General features: G+C 36.7%; 1 protein-coding gene across 4 annotated transcripts in view; it reads right to left on the bottom strand.

Moving 5' to 3' along the window:
- The window catches only part of EXOC6 (exocyst complex component 6), a 133,931-nt gene that overhangs the window by 13,003 nt on the left and 108,165 nt on the right, over window positions 1–12,763 (bottom strand). The gene's annotated exons all lie outside the window — the stretch shown is intronic.

The raw sequence follows: 12,763 nt of genomic DNA, 5'->3' as shown, positions 1-12,763 counted from the left end.
TTATTATTATTAGAGCGTTCAATGTTATTTGGGGGGTGAAAAGTAAACACAAGACAGCAACTTAGGTAGAACCCAAACTGAGTCTTATAAAGGAGTTAATCAGTGAAGGGTAGTATTTTGAACTGATGGGACAGCATAAGAAAAGGTACAAAGAGGAGAAATAGCTGTGTTTTTGGGGAGTGTTATGTACTTTAGTATTGCTAAACTGAAATATAAGTTAAGGAGTAGTACAAGTCAGGCTGGAGAAGGTCGTGGGGAGCTGGGTCATTAAAGGGCATTTATGCCGGGTTTAGGAACTTGGGGAAGCTTTTAAACAAGGGGAGCTCCCATGGTCAGATTAATCACTTATAATTCCAACAGCTCTGTGCAGAATGGATTTGAGGAGAAGACATTAAAGGCAGGAAAAATAATTAGGAGACCACTGTGATGATCTTGAAATACACTAGGTCAGACAGGTAGTTGGGATAGAGAGAAGAGGATGGATGGATAGGTAGTAGACAAGATTTAGGATGGAAAGAAGAGGATGGGTTTGAAAATATTTAGGAGGAAAAAACTTCCTGGGACATGATGATTGACTGGATGGGGACATCGCAGAGCAATGCCATCAACCAAAATAAAGAACACAGAAAGATGATATGGTTTGAGAATGAGGGAAGATATGTGTTGACAGCTTTGGTCACATAGGATGTGAGACACACATCCCAGTGGAAATGTCTACCAAGCAACTGGTATGTATCTAGGGCATACAGCACTTATGCCAGAGAGAGAGAGATGTGAGTTAGGGGGTAGAAAAGGAATCCACAAAAGAGAAAACAAACGTTAGAGTACAGCTTTGAACAAAAGAGAATTTTAAAGAGGACATGATTAACATGATCAAATGCAGTGGAAAGAAGCAGTAAGATTAGGGCTAAAACAGCTACCAGCCTTCCCTAATGAGCTAAGTGAACAGTGTCTCAGCAGTGCGGCAAAGCAGAGAATAGTGGATGGAGGGATGGATGAGAGATGAGGAAATAAGGTTATAATCAATTATAAATCATTCTTTTAAGGAATCTGGGTACAAAGAAGAAAAGAGATTGAAAATGGCTAGAAGGAGACTAGAGAAGGTATTTCCCCTCCCGTCCACCTGTCCCCCTTCCCTCTCTCTCAGACAGGAAAGATTTGAACATGTTTTTAGGCTAAGGTAGTTAGGAAAATGATAAAGCAGAGGAAAGACAGATGAATAACAAAACAAAGTCCTATGAAAAGACGCAGTCAAGGGCATAGGAAGATGTGAGAGCCTTGACTAAAATGGATACCTGTTATCTGAGTGTGAAGGAAAGGAAATGAGGATGCATGTAAAAATAGATACACTGATTACAAAAGCAATGAGAGATCAATGGTCACTGAGATGAATGAGGAGGCTCAAAGGGGCTGGAGCTTTCACTCAGGTGAAAGAACAATGGTCTAATGATAGAAATTAGAAACTAGGAGAAAACCAAAGTCTCAATCACTCCGTGGAGCATATGAAAGAATGCATGGCTACCACTAGAGAGGGCTACACAGTTAGCAGTATCCTCAGAATTCTGTGACAAGGAGGTGAAGAAAAACATTCTGCCCAATAGTTAAAGCTGTAGGGCCATTTCCATTGGAATGAAGGTGTAAGAGGGTTAGAAGTGAACAGATAGTGTGAACAAACCAAGGAGCGACTAGACAGGAAAAAGGTTGGGAGGTGGGAAGGAATGCAGTAAGAAATACTGAGTGCCCTATCCAGTTTAGCTCAGTGGACAGAGCGTTGGTCTGTGGACTGAAGGGTCCCAGGTTCAATTCGGGTCAAGGGCATATGCCCAGGTTGTGTTTCGGGCTCGATCCCCAGTAGAGGGTGTGCAGGAGGCAGATCAGTGGTTCTCTCTCATCATTGATGTTTCTATCTCTCTCTCCCTCTCCCTTCCTCTCTGAAATCAATGAAAAAATATACATATTTTTTAAAAAGGTAGTGAGAAAAAAGAAAAGAAAGTACTGAGTAGGGAGAAAGCATTTTACTATATTGAGCAATCAAATATTTTAATCTTCTAGAATGAGGGACAGTGCATGAATTTCAGAAGGCTGTCATGAGGTTTTCAAAAGGGCAGAGAAGTCTCTATTTGAATGGGTGATCTCAAGTCATCTAGAGCAGCAGCAAGAGCCCTGGTTAAAGGGAGAGCTTCTAGGAGGTTTGGTTAGATTTTCTGAAGTCCCTTTCAATTCTCAAGTCTTAGGATTTCAGGACTATGAAAATCACGGAGACATAGACGAAGGTAATTGAACGATGATTTGACATTTAAGAAAAAACAAAAGAGGCAAAGGAAAAACAACAACAACTATGAATTGTAAAACACTCCAAGAATTAACCTGTCACTTAACATTAAGTACTAAGTAAGCACTGTAATGTATATCTAAGAAGGAAGTTCAGGCAAAAAATACCATGAATGTTTAATTTTCAAATAAAATAATCCCTTCAGCAATTTCATCCTCTTGATATGTTAGTAAAATTTTTCATAACTATATATCCATTTGGATCTTAACAGGTCATTATTGACCTAAAAGACACTAATCTAAATTTCTTTCAATGTATGGTCAATATGGCAGAATGCACCCCTTCTAAGTGCGAGCTGGATATTCGCAGTGTTTGGTTCTCTGAGCCGCCCAAATTTGAGGAAGGGTGGCTCTGTGGGCCACTGAGAACTTCCAAAAGTTTGGATTCTGTACACATACCTAGTTTATTGGATATGTTTGTTTTCACGTTTCCAACCAAGTTATGGGTCCTTCAAGGGCAGGGTACTAGCTCTTCCTTCTCCCTTAGGGCACTCAATAAAAGCTTGTTGAACGGAACTAAATTATATTACACACAACACTTTGAGAAGCAAAAGTTTAATTGTGTCTTTTCTGTGACAAAACACAGCCACAAAGGAAAAAGAGAGAGATTAATGCACAACAGAAAGCTTTAAATTTATACCACTGGAAAAGCTTTGTATAAATACAGTTTGAGGCTGTGAGTCTTTCTCACATAGATTACCTACAGCGGATCCTGATTAACCCACTGTTAATTTTTCTTTATCTCTATTTCAGATCATTAGTTGTATTTGTGTATAACTTAACTTGCAAAACTCATTCTACTGAAGTACAGGCTTTTCTATACTTTATAAAAGAAGATGAGTTTCAGAAAGATTAAGTGTCTTGTTCAAATTTATATGTAAAGTAGGGTTAGAACCTAACTTCCTCAATCTATAAATTAAGTGCTTGAGCAACTATATTAGGATGGCTAATTTACACAAGATTTCCTTTTATTGGTGTGTATAACCAATCTGCTTTCAAAAGAATGCATGGTAAGGGTTTTTTTGTTAATCGTCACCCGAGGACATTTTTCCATTGGTTTTTAAAGAGAGTGGAAGGGAAAGGAAGAGACAGAGAGAAACATGTATGTGAGTGAGACACATCGATTGGTTGCCTTCTTGCACATACCCGACCAGGGCTGGAGAACCTGTAACCAAAATACATGCCCTTGACCGGAACCGAACCCGGGACCCTTCAGTAAGAGGGCTGACGCTCTACTCACTGAGCCAAACTGGCTAGGGCATGTAAGGTTTTTTAAAACACTATGGTAAAATTCATACTGGATATGATAAATATAACATAGACAGTCTTGGGAATTTTGTTTTATATAGCAAAAAGATCGTAACAGTGAATATGATGCATTTGGTTATAATATTAATATATGAAACAGTGCATTATTGCTATTTTTCAGCCAAAGTATTTAAATATTTAAACTTCTCATAAACTATTCTCCCAATCCAAAATCTGTAATGGAAAAAAAAAAAGAGGAACTTTTGTAGTCAATAAAAAATAATTAGAGAAAAACATTATTTCTTGTAAGCAAATAATAGAAAGTTTGGCAAAAATGCAAATTAATGTTGAGAGGAAGGATAAAGTTACCTATTGGATAGTGCCAATATTGAGATTATATCCAATAATTAATTTAATAGGTGTATGATATTTATCAAAGGCCAGATTATCACTACCCGTTATTGCTGACAGGCTATTCTAAAAATTTTACCCTATCACTCTCAGTGAAAGAAATAGCAAGAATATTAATAATTAAAAACATTTAAGTTTGAGACTGCCTCTCTTTACATTATGCATTGGCTTATAATTCCCAGTCTCTGGAGACAAAGACTTACTCCTTGTGGAGCACATTTGAAAATTCACCTCAAAATTAATCACAGTAAGAAAATGCTTATACTATAAATAAGGAATATTCCATATTTTACTAAATGCACACTTACACGAATATTTTTTCCCATAAATCTGCTAATTTTTTTGTGTCATATAGCTAACTTACGCACTTCTCTTAAAAATAATTCTGGTTGGTTTATTTCTTTAAGCGTTATTTTGGCAATACCCAGTAAACTCTACTTCACAAAAAGCAGAGAGAAATATAATTGCTCAATATATAAGTCTAAGGATATTAACTGCAGCATTATTTAGATGTAGAAACACTGGAGACCCCATAATGTCCAAAAAAAGAGGACTTGTTTAATAAATTATGGTATATTTATTTTCCATAGGAAGAAATGAAAAATAAAGCAGATTCATATTTATGAATATGAAATTCATGCAGTGTTGCATGAAAAATGTAAATTATAGCATAAATGACCCATTTCCTCCCCAAAAGTCAAGACCTCTACATGTGTTCACACAAGCGGGTGCACGTCTGTGTTTAAATGCACCTTATGAAAGGTCTGCAGGGAAACACAGAGATGGCTCCGAGAAGCTGAAGCGGAGAGCTTTGTCTTTATACATTTCTACATGTTTGTTGGTTGGTTTGAAACAGTGAACATGCAATGTCAATTTCCCGATTTAATAATATAGTTATGTAAAAAATGCCATGGGGGAGCTGAGCAAAGTGTACAGAGGACCTCTCAACTATATTTGCAACATCTTGTGAGTCTCTAATTTTTATTACTTAAGAATAAAAAAATTTAAAAACCAGTGAGCATGTGTTATTTTTATGATTATTATGGTGTCTGTTTATCTGGTTTTCAAAAAATCCTTTTAGAAGTAATTTTCTAAACTACAAACCAGCTCTAACCTAACCTTTTTTAAAAAAAAGCCTTCATTTATTCTTTCTCTCATTTTCCTGTCTTTATGTAAATTAATTTTTCTGACCAATCTCATGTTCTTTCTCTCTGAAGAGCTTCTTTTAACATTTACTGGTGATAAATCCTTTCAGTTTTGTTAGTCTGAGCGTTATGGGTTAAATGGTGCCCCCCCGCCCAAATTCATATTTTGAAGCCCTAACTCCCAATGTATCTGTATTTGGAGATAGGGCCTCTCTAACCTGTACTCTTAAATGAATCACAAGAACCTATGAATTCCAAATTTATATCAATAACTGAAGGTTATGAGCATAAGTCACATACGTAGTTAAGCACATAAAGTGTAAAGTACCAGAATTATGACACTGGAACAAAAGAGGACAAAAAGGCTAAAGTCATTTAGGTTCAGACTAATCCTTTATAATCCAAGCTCTCCCAAAGGGCAGCATACTTTTCTAATATCTGGACCTTAAGGTAAACTTTGTGAGATGTCTGGTCTTGCTGTATTCAGGAGTAAACCCACATACATCTTCCTTTAATTCTTTGGCACTTCAAATGAATTGAGGATTGTCTAAGGGAAAAATGGTTGCTGGAGGAGCTGTGTGAACAAGCTTGTTGTCCTGCTACTATATCTAGTCAAGCATTCAGATACTACAACTTTGGCAAATCCCATTAATACTTTAAGAAGTCAAAGACTTTAAAACTTCTAAAGAAAGTTCCTGTGAAATAGTCACTGGGGCAAGTTTAAGCAAGCAGTGTGTGTATACAATATAGTAACAAATATAATGCAAACAAAAGAAGATTTGTTTAATTATAGTGGAAATAATTGTTATTTAAAAGTGCCTTCTTCCTCATCGTAAAAGAATAAACTGGACTAGTGGCAAAAGAATTGTATGTTATGATGCCTTAAGATTAGAAACAGAAGGCAGAAATTTCAAAGTAAAGTCTTGGCAGACGCCCAGTCTCCATAGCAAGAATTATGGCCAAACAATTCCTTCACAACATCCAAGGCTTGTTCATGTCCCTTTAGGTAGAATCCAAAGTTGTTCATTTTGAGTCAAATACAATCAGGCTCTCCTATCTTTTGATGGTGAAGCACATCTGAACTTCTTTCCTAAACTTTATCACCATGTGGGAGTATGGTAGAGAAGGATTATCAGACTGTAAAAAGGGCGGGAGAAGTAGGTGAAGGGTATAATGAGAGCAAGGAGATGGGTGCCAGAGTACTTCCCTCATGAAGCAATGCTTCTGGAAGGAACTATGCTTCTCATAGCTCGCCATGATATAGACCAGGCACACCAGCCTTGCCATCCTGATGAAGTACGGTAAGTACAGGCAGATGGCAGCTGCTGACTTAATTAATGACCTCTTCAATGCAAGCTTCACATAATTCACTAATTTTATTTTTATTTTTTAAATATATATTTTTATTGATTTCAGAGAGGAAAGCAGAGGGAGAGAAAGATAGAAACATCAATGATGAGAGAGAATCATGGATCGGCTGCCTCTTGCACGCCCCTTCCTGGGGATGGAGCCTATAACCCGGGCCTGTACCCTTGACAGGAATTGAACCCGGGACCCTTCAGTCCGCAGGCTGACACTCTACCCACTGAGACAAACCAGCTAGGGCACAATTCACTAATTTCAGTGATGAAGATTAGGCATACCATGGAAAAGACTTCTTCCAGAAATAAACTGTAAGCATTTTCCCTCAAACATTTCATTAAACCATTAATATATAGTTAAAATAGTTCAGGAAACAGTTTCGCAAGGTCGTATAAAAGTTATTGAAAAGCAGGACTTTTCCACCTTCTTTCCTGATTTCCTACACAATAGTGTCTTCCCAACATACCATTTCGATACTTCAGTGGCTTTCTTTTTACACACCTTAATTTCTATCCTTTAGCCAAGATATGTTTCTGAATCTAATAGTCTTTATCTTTATCTTCAGTGATTCTAACTCACTCATGTCTCAAACTGTCTACCTCTTATTTTATTGTCTATTGTTCCATTCTGTGTCCCCAGTGGCTGACTATGGTAGGCACTCAATAAACATTTGTCAAATGAATGAATAAGTGAAGAAACAAATGAAAATCCATTCACACATAATTCTTTTTATTGCAAGCAGCTTTAGGATTCCACTAACAAATGTTTATTTTATTTACACATTGCTAGTTCCAAAGGGATTTTAAAGCAACTTATAAAAATACATGCAAGACAAATTACACCTTCATAACTGAGAAAAGTTAAGGACAAGAAAAAGTAAAGGTGGCAGAGAAGATCTGTATACAAAATGCATGTGATGCTATCCTATACATCGAAGCTTTGTAGCTCCCAAATAAAGAAGACAATATAATTAGTTAGATAACTCACAGTATTCTTGAGATAAAACAACAACAACAACAACTAGTAATTGCTCAGGATAAATTCAACTATTTCTTTTTTAAAATATATATATTTTTATTGATTTCAGAGAGGAAGAGAGAGGGAGAGAGGAAAAGAGGGAGAGAGAATCATTGATCAGCTGCCCTCTGCACACCCCACACTGGGGGATCAAGCCCACAACCCGGGCATGTGCCCTGATTGGGAATTGAACCATGACCTCCTGGCTCATAGGTTGACGCTCAATCACTGAGCCACGCCGGCTGGGCTAAATTCAACTATTTCTAATATTAAAAAATAAACCAGAAACTTCCAAGTCCATACAAAGAAGTCACTGTGAAATGTGGTGAACCACATGATCAGTAATTAATAGTAATCAATCATCTGTAGCTTAGACTACCAAAATAATCACCTAACTGTTCTTCCTGATTATAATTTTGTTCCTTTTCAATCTATTCCCCTTAGAGCGGCCAGAACATTTTAAAAATAAAAATCAGAGCATGATACTAACTTGCTTAAAACCCTGGAATGCTAAACTCCTTAACAAGACCCTACATGATTTGGCTCTGATACTCTCCAATTTCCTCTGCACCTCTCTGCCCCTTGCTCACTGCACTGCAGCCACACTATTATCCATTCTCTTCCTTGATAGCACCTCAGGACTTTGACTTGCTCTTCCCTCAGCCAGGTGTGCTATCTCCCCATATCTTCCCATTTCATTCAGATGTCTGCTCACATGTTGCCTCCTTAAAGAGGTTTTCCTTGACAACCCAATCTGACGTGGTTCACCTCACCCCCAGTCACTATCACACTGACCTGCTATATTTTTCTCATAGGACCTAAAGCTATTTGAAATGATGACTGTTAGTTGTGGATCTCCCTCTAACAAAATGAGATATGACAGCAGGATCTTTGCTATCTTTGCTCACCATTGTATCCCCAGCACTCAAAGCAGTGCTCAGAGCAGGTGCTCAAATACTGGTCGAGTAAAGGAAGAAATATCTGAAAACGGGGCAGATCTGGCTTGCCTGACAGCCTTTAGCTTCCCTAGAACAATGGTGGTTAGAGGACTGCAGTTACGTCATATATGATGCCTCTGAAATCTTTTGAAAATGTTGGAGCCTCTTCTCAGAAAAACACACACACAAGCAAAATTTTGCATAAGTCTCTTAAAACCAACCCAAAGGCCCCCCCCTGCCCCCCAGGTGTAAGGCATGTAAGAACATTTGTGCAATGCAATGCAATCTATGTTATAACCAATTCCAGTCCACAGAGAGTTGAAGGCTCAGGGGGGGTGGGGAGGGGAGAATAAATAAAAAGCTGCAAAATCACTCCTAACAGATTTCTCTACAAAATGTAGAATATAAAAGTGGTCAAATGAGTAATAGCCATGGCTAATGGCTGCTTAGTCTCTTCACATAGCATATTGTATTGAGAAGCCCCGACTTGAAATTTTTCATGAAAGAAAATGGCACATGTGTTGATGGCATGCATGGTAAGAAAACAGATCTGAGAAGTTGCCTCTTTAAAAATGGCATAGCCCAGTGGCCGGCAAACCGCGGCTCGCGAGCCACATGCGGCTCTTCCACAAAATACCACGTGCGGTGCGATTGAAACTTCGTGGCCCATGAGCAGAAGTCGGTTTTCGGCTCTCAAAAGAAATTTCAATCGTTGTACTGTTGATATTTGGCTCTGTTGACTAATGAGTTTGCCGACCACTGGCATAGACTACACTGTACTCTTGTTCTAACTGAATGAGATTGTACGGGACCAGGAGATGAAGAGAGCAAGTCAAGTTCCAGAAATGGATACACACACACACACATACACACACACACACACATACACACACATACACACACACATACACACATACACACACACATACACACACATACACACACACATACACACACACACATACACACACACACACATACACACACACACACACACACTAAAAAAGATTGGCTTAATATTCCAAACAGTCCATGAACTCTCTAGAGGCAGAGAAACTTCCCTGGGTACCATTAATAACAAGATGCATGTGTAGGGTCACAAAATGACTTTCAAAATGTATTTTTTAAGTTATGTCAGATCAAAGAAATGATGGCAGAAAAAAAGAATAGATTCAGGTGTAAAAATCCTCCCTTGCCTGCTAGGGTGGACTTGGTGTCAGCTAAGACACCAACTGAACAAAGTCACTTTTGTTCCCCTTCCCCTTCTCTTTCAGTATCTGCAGGCGCATAGGCTAAGTTAAGGTACAAAGTAAACCACCTGGGCAAAAAAAAAGTCTGCAGGTTCTAAAGGACTTAGAACTTTCTCATCACATTTTTAGTACCACTAAATAGTAAGAGCCACTATTTTCTTTGTGGAAGTTTGGCTTTGTTTTAGGGTTCTTATTTTGGTATTAGATTTTTTTGTCTTAAGGTGCAATTATCTTGAAAAAAGTCACTTCAACTGTATTTCCTTTTTAATAGTAGGAGACCTCTTTACAACACAGAGAAAACATAGAACTTACCTTGATTGTTTTACCAAAATATCTCTCCTTCCAACTTTTCCCATCTCATTTACAGTGTATTAGTAAGGGGGTGGGGGTGGGGGGAGTAGCGAATATATTCTTTCTTTCTTTCAAAGTATGCAGACTGTGGCTCAATAACAAAAGCCTTGATGATTCACTAAGGAATCTGACAACTGTTAGGATCTGAACTCCACATAAGCTGGTATTTTAATTTCCCCCCTTAAGTCTTTTCATTCTTCACAAGCAATCCTGTGTTACTGTTTCATGCTTCTGAAAAACAAGTTATTCTGTATGACTGACTGCCTGGTTCCCTGCATCTAAGCAGCATTAATCTTCTAGTAATTATCATCTTTCACACAATCATCTAAAAAAGGAAGTTCAACAATTTTTTTTTGGAAAACTTAACTACTACTTTTCATCATTTTTGTATTATTTACATTTTAATATTTAAATTACACAGATCTACTGAAAGGCTTATCTATTTGCTGCCATAGTGCTCTGTTTTATCCGGTCCAGCCCTAGGAATCCACACACTAATGTAATGCAACAGTGGTCCAGGTACCTCAGTGTTTTCAAACTGTGTACTATATAACTGCTTTGTAGGATAGCCAGAGCTTTTCATTTGTGAAAAGTATTCAGTAATCAAACAGGTTTTTGGAGAAAGAGATACACCTTTACTCTAGGATTTCTCAGAGCCTTTAATGTGCTGATGAAATTGTAAACTTATAAGAGAGGGACACAATATGCAGGATTTCCTAAACTTATTTGACCACAGTTTACTTTCTTCATGACTCACTGTTTCAAAGAACAGGAAATGCTGCTTGAAGTTCTGCTTTATATCTAGTCATTGTTGATCACTTAAAGTGTATATTGCTTTTGTCTAAATTCCTAAAATGCCCCTGTCCAAAATATTTATTTATTGATAGAATATGAATTGGTTTTGGAGCAATGATAACATTTCTTAGAAATAACTTATAGCACTATTTTAGTATCCATAATGGTGAACAGGATAAATAAAAAAATATTTACATTTGTTACACTTTTTACTTGAGAAGGCAGAGAAATGTGTCATGTATTTTTAGAAATACTTTCATAAAAAATAATTGAAATAGAAAAAAAATTACCGCCTTTAAAGAATGTTTGTTTATATGGAACATAACTTAAGTAGAATATGTCAATACCTAATCAGGTAGTACAAAACAAAACAAACAAAACACAAACAACAGAAAAATAAACCCACAACAAAACACTTTTTAGTATAGCTAAAAAATCTGCATTCACTTATTCAACATTTGATGTTTATTCTGTGCCAGGAACAGTAGTAAGCAATGGATGTACAGCAGGGAACAAATAAAGGAGAGTCCTGTCCTCTTGGGCTTGTAGTTTAGCTTTTATATTGCTGATATTGTCATGAATACTTACTCTAGAATTGCTTTATATGTAAATGTACCTTTGTTGTAGTGAGATATAGTGAGGCTGGAATTTAAAAAACCTCAACCCTACAACTAATTTGTGAATGAGGGATGACATAAACCATAAAATATAAGCATACAGTTAATTGAAAGACATGGAAATAATTTTACTTTTACATTGGAGGCATATATCATTTATGTCTCACAGTTTTGTGTTTTACGATTATTTTACTTTAAAATACTAAGAGATTAAATTATTTTCAATAAATAATGCTGGGTCAACTGGATAACCATATAAAACAATATGAATCTTGAACCTTGCACTCCACACTATGTATAAAAATCAATTTCAGATAGATTATAAACTTAAGTGTGACTGGTAAAACAATAAAACTTTAGAAGAAAACATTGGAAAATATCTTTTAATTTTACGGGTAGGCAAAGACTTCTTAAACAGTACATTAAAAAGAACCATAAAGGGAAAATATGATAACCTGGATTTCATTAAAATTATGAACTTCTGCTCATTAAAAGACATCACTAAGAATGAACAGACAAGCCACAAAGCAGAACATATTTGTAATATATATATAATTGACAAAGGACTCATATTCAGAATATACAAAGAACTTACAAATCAGTAAAAGTAGAAATCCAATAGAAAAAAAATGGCAAAAAAAAACCCAACCCAAAACACACATACAAAAAAAACCCTGAACAGGTTATTCACAAAAGAAAATATTCAAATGGACAATAAATATATGAAACAAATTTCAATTTTATAAGTCATAAAGGAAATGTTGATTAAAACCACAATGTATGCATGCATATAAGCATAACCAATAGACACAGACACCAGGGGGGTGAGGGCATGAAGAAGGGGAGGAAGGTAACGAGGGGATAAGGACACATATGTAATACCTTAATCAATAAAGAAAAGTATTTTTTTTTAAAAAAAAAACACAATGTAAAACTACTATCTACCCACTGGAATGGCTAAAATGGAAGAGACAGATGGTATCAAGTGGTAACAAGGATGTAGAGCAAAAAAATTCTCCTACATTGCTGGCTGAAGTATGAACTAGCACTCTTGCTTTGGAAAACTGCTTCACAGTATCTATCCAAACTGATCACATACATATCACTCCCTGACTCAGCAATCCCACTCCTTGGTAAATACCTCAACAGAAATGTGAGCATATGTTCACCAAGACATGCAAAAGGATGTCATGTTAGCATAATTTGTAACAGTAAAACTAGAATCAACTTATATGTCCATCAATAGTAGAATGTATAAATTATGGTTTATTTGTGTAACAGCAAACTACCCAGCAAAG

Source organism: Cnephaeus nilssonii (genome assembly GCF_951640355.1).
Source record: "Cnephaeus nilssonii genome assembly, chromosome: 16".
In the NCBI taxonomy this organism is placed as follows: domain Eukaryota; kingdom Metazoa; phylum Chordata; class Mammalia; order Chiroptera; family Vespertilionidae; genus Cnephaeus; species Cnephaeus nilssonii.
Note: the sequence above shows the minus strand (reverse complement) of the source record. Positions and strands in the feature narration are given on the sequence as shown.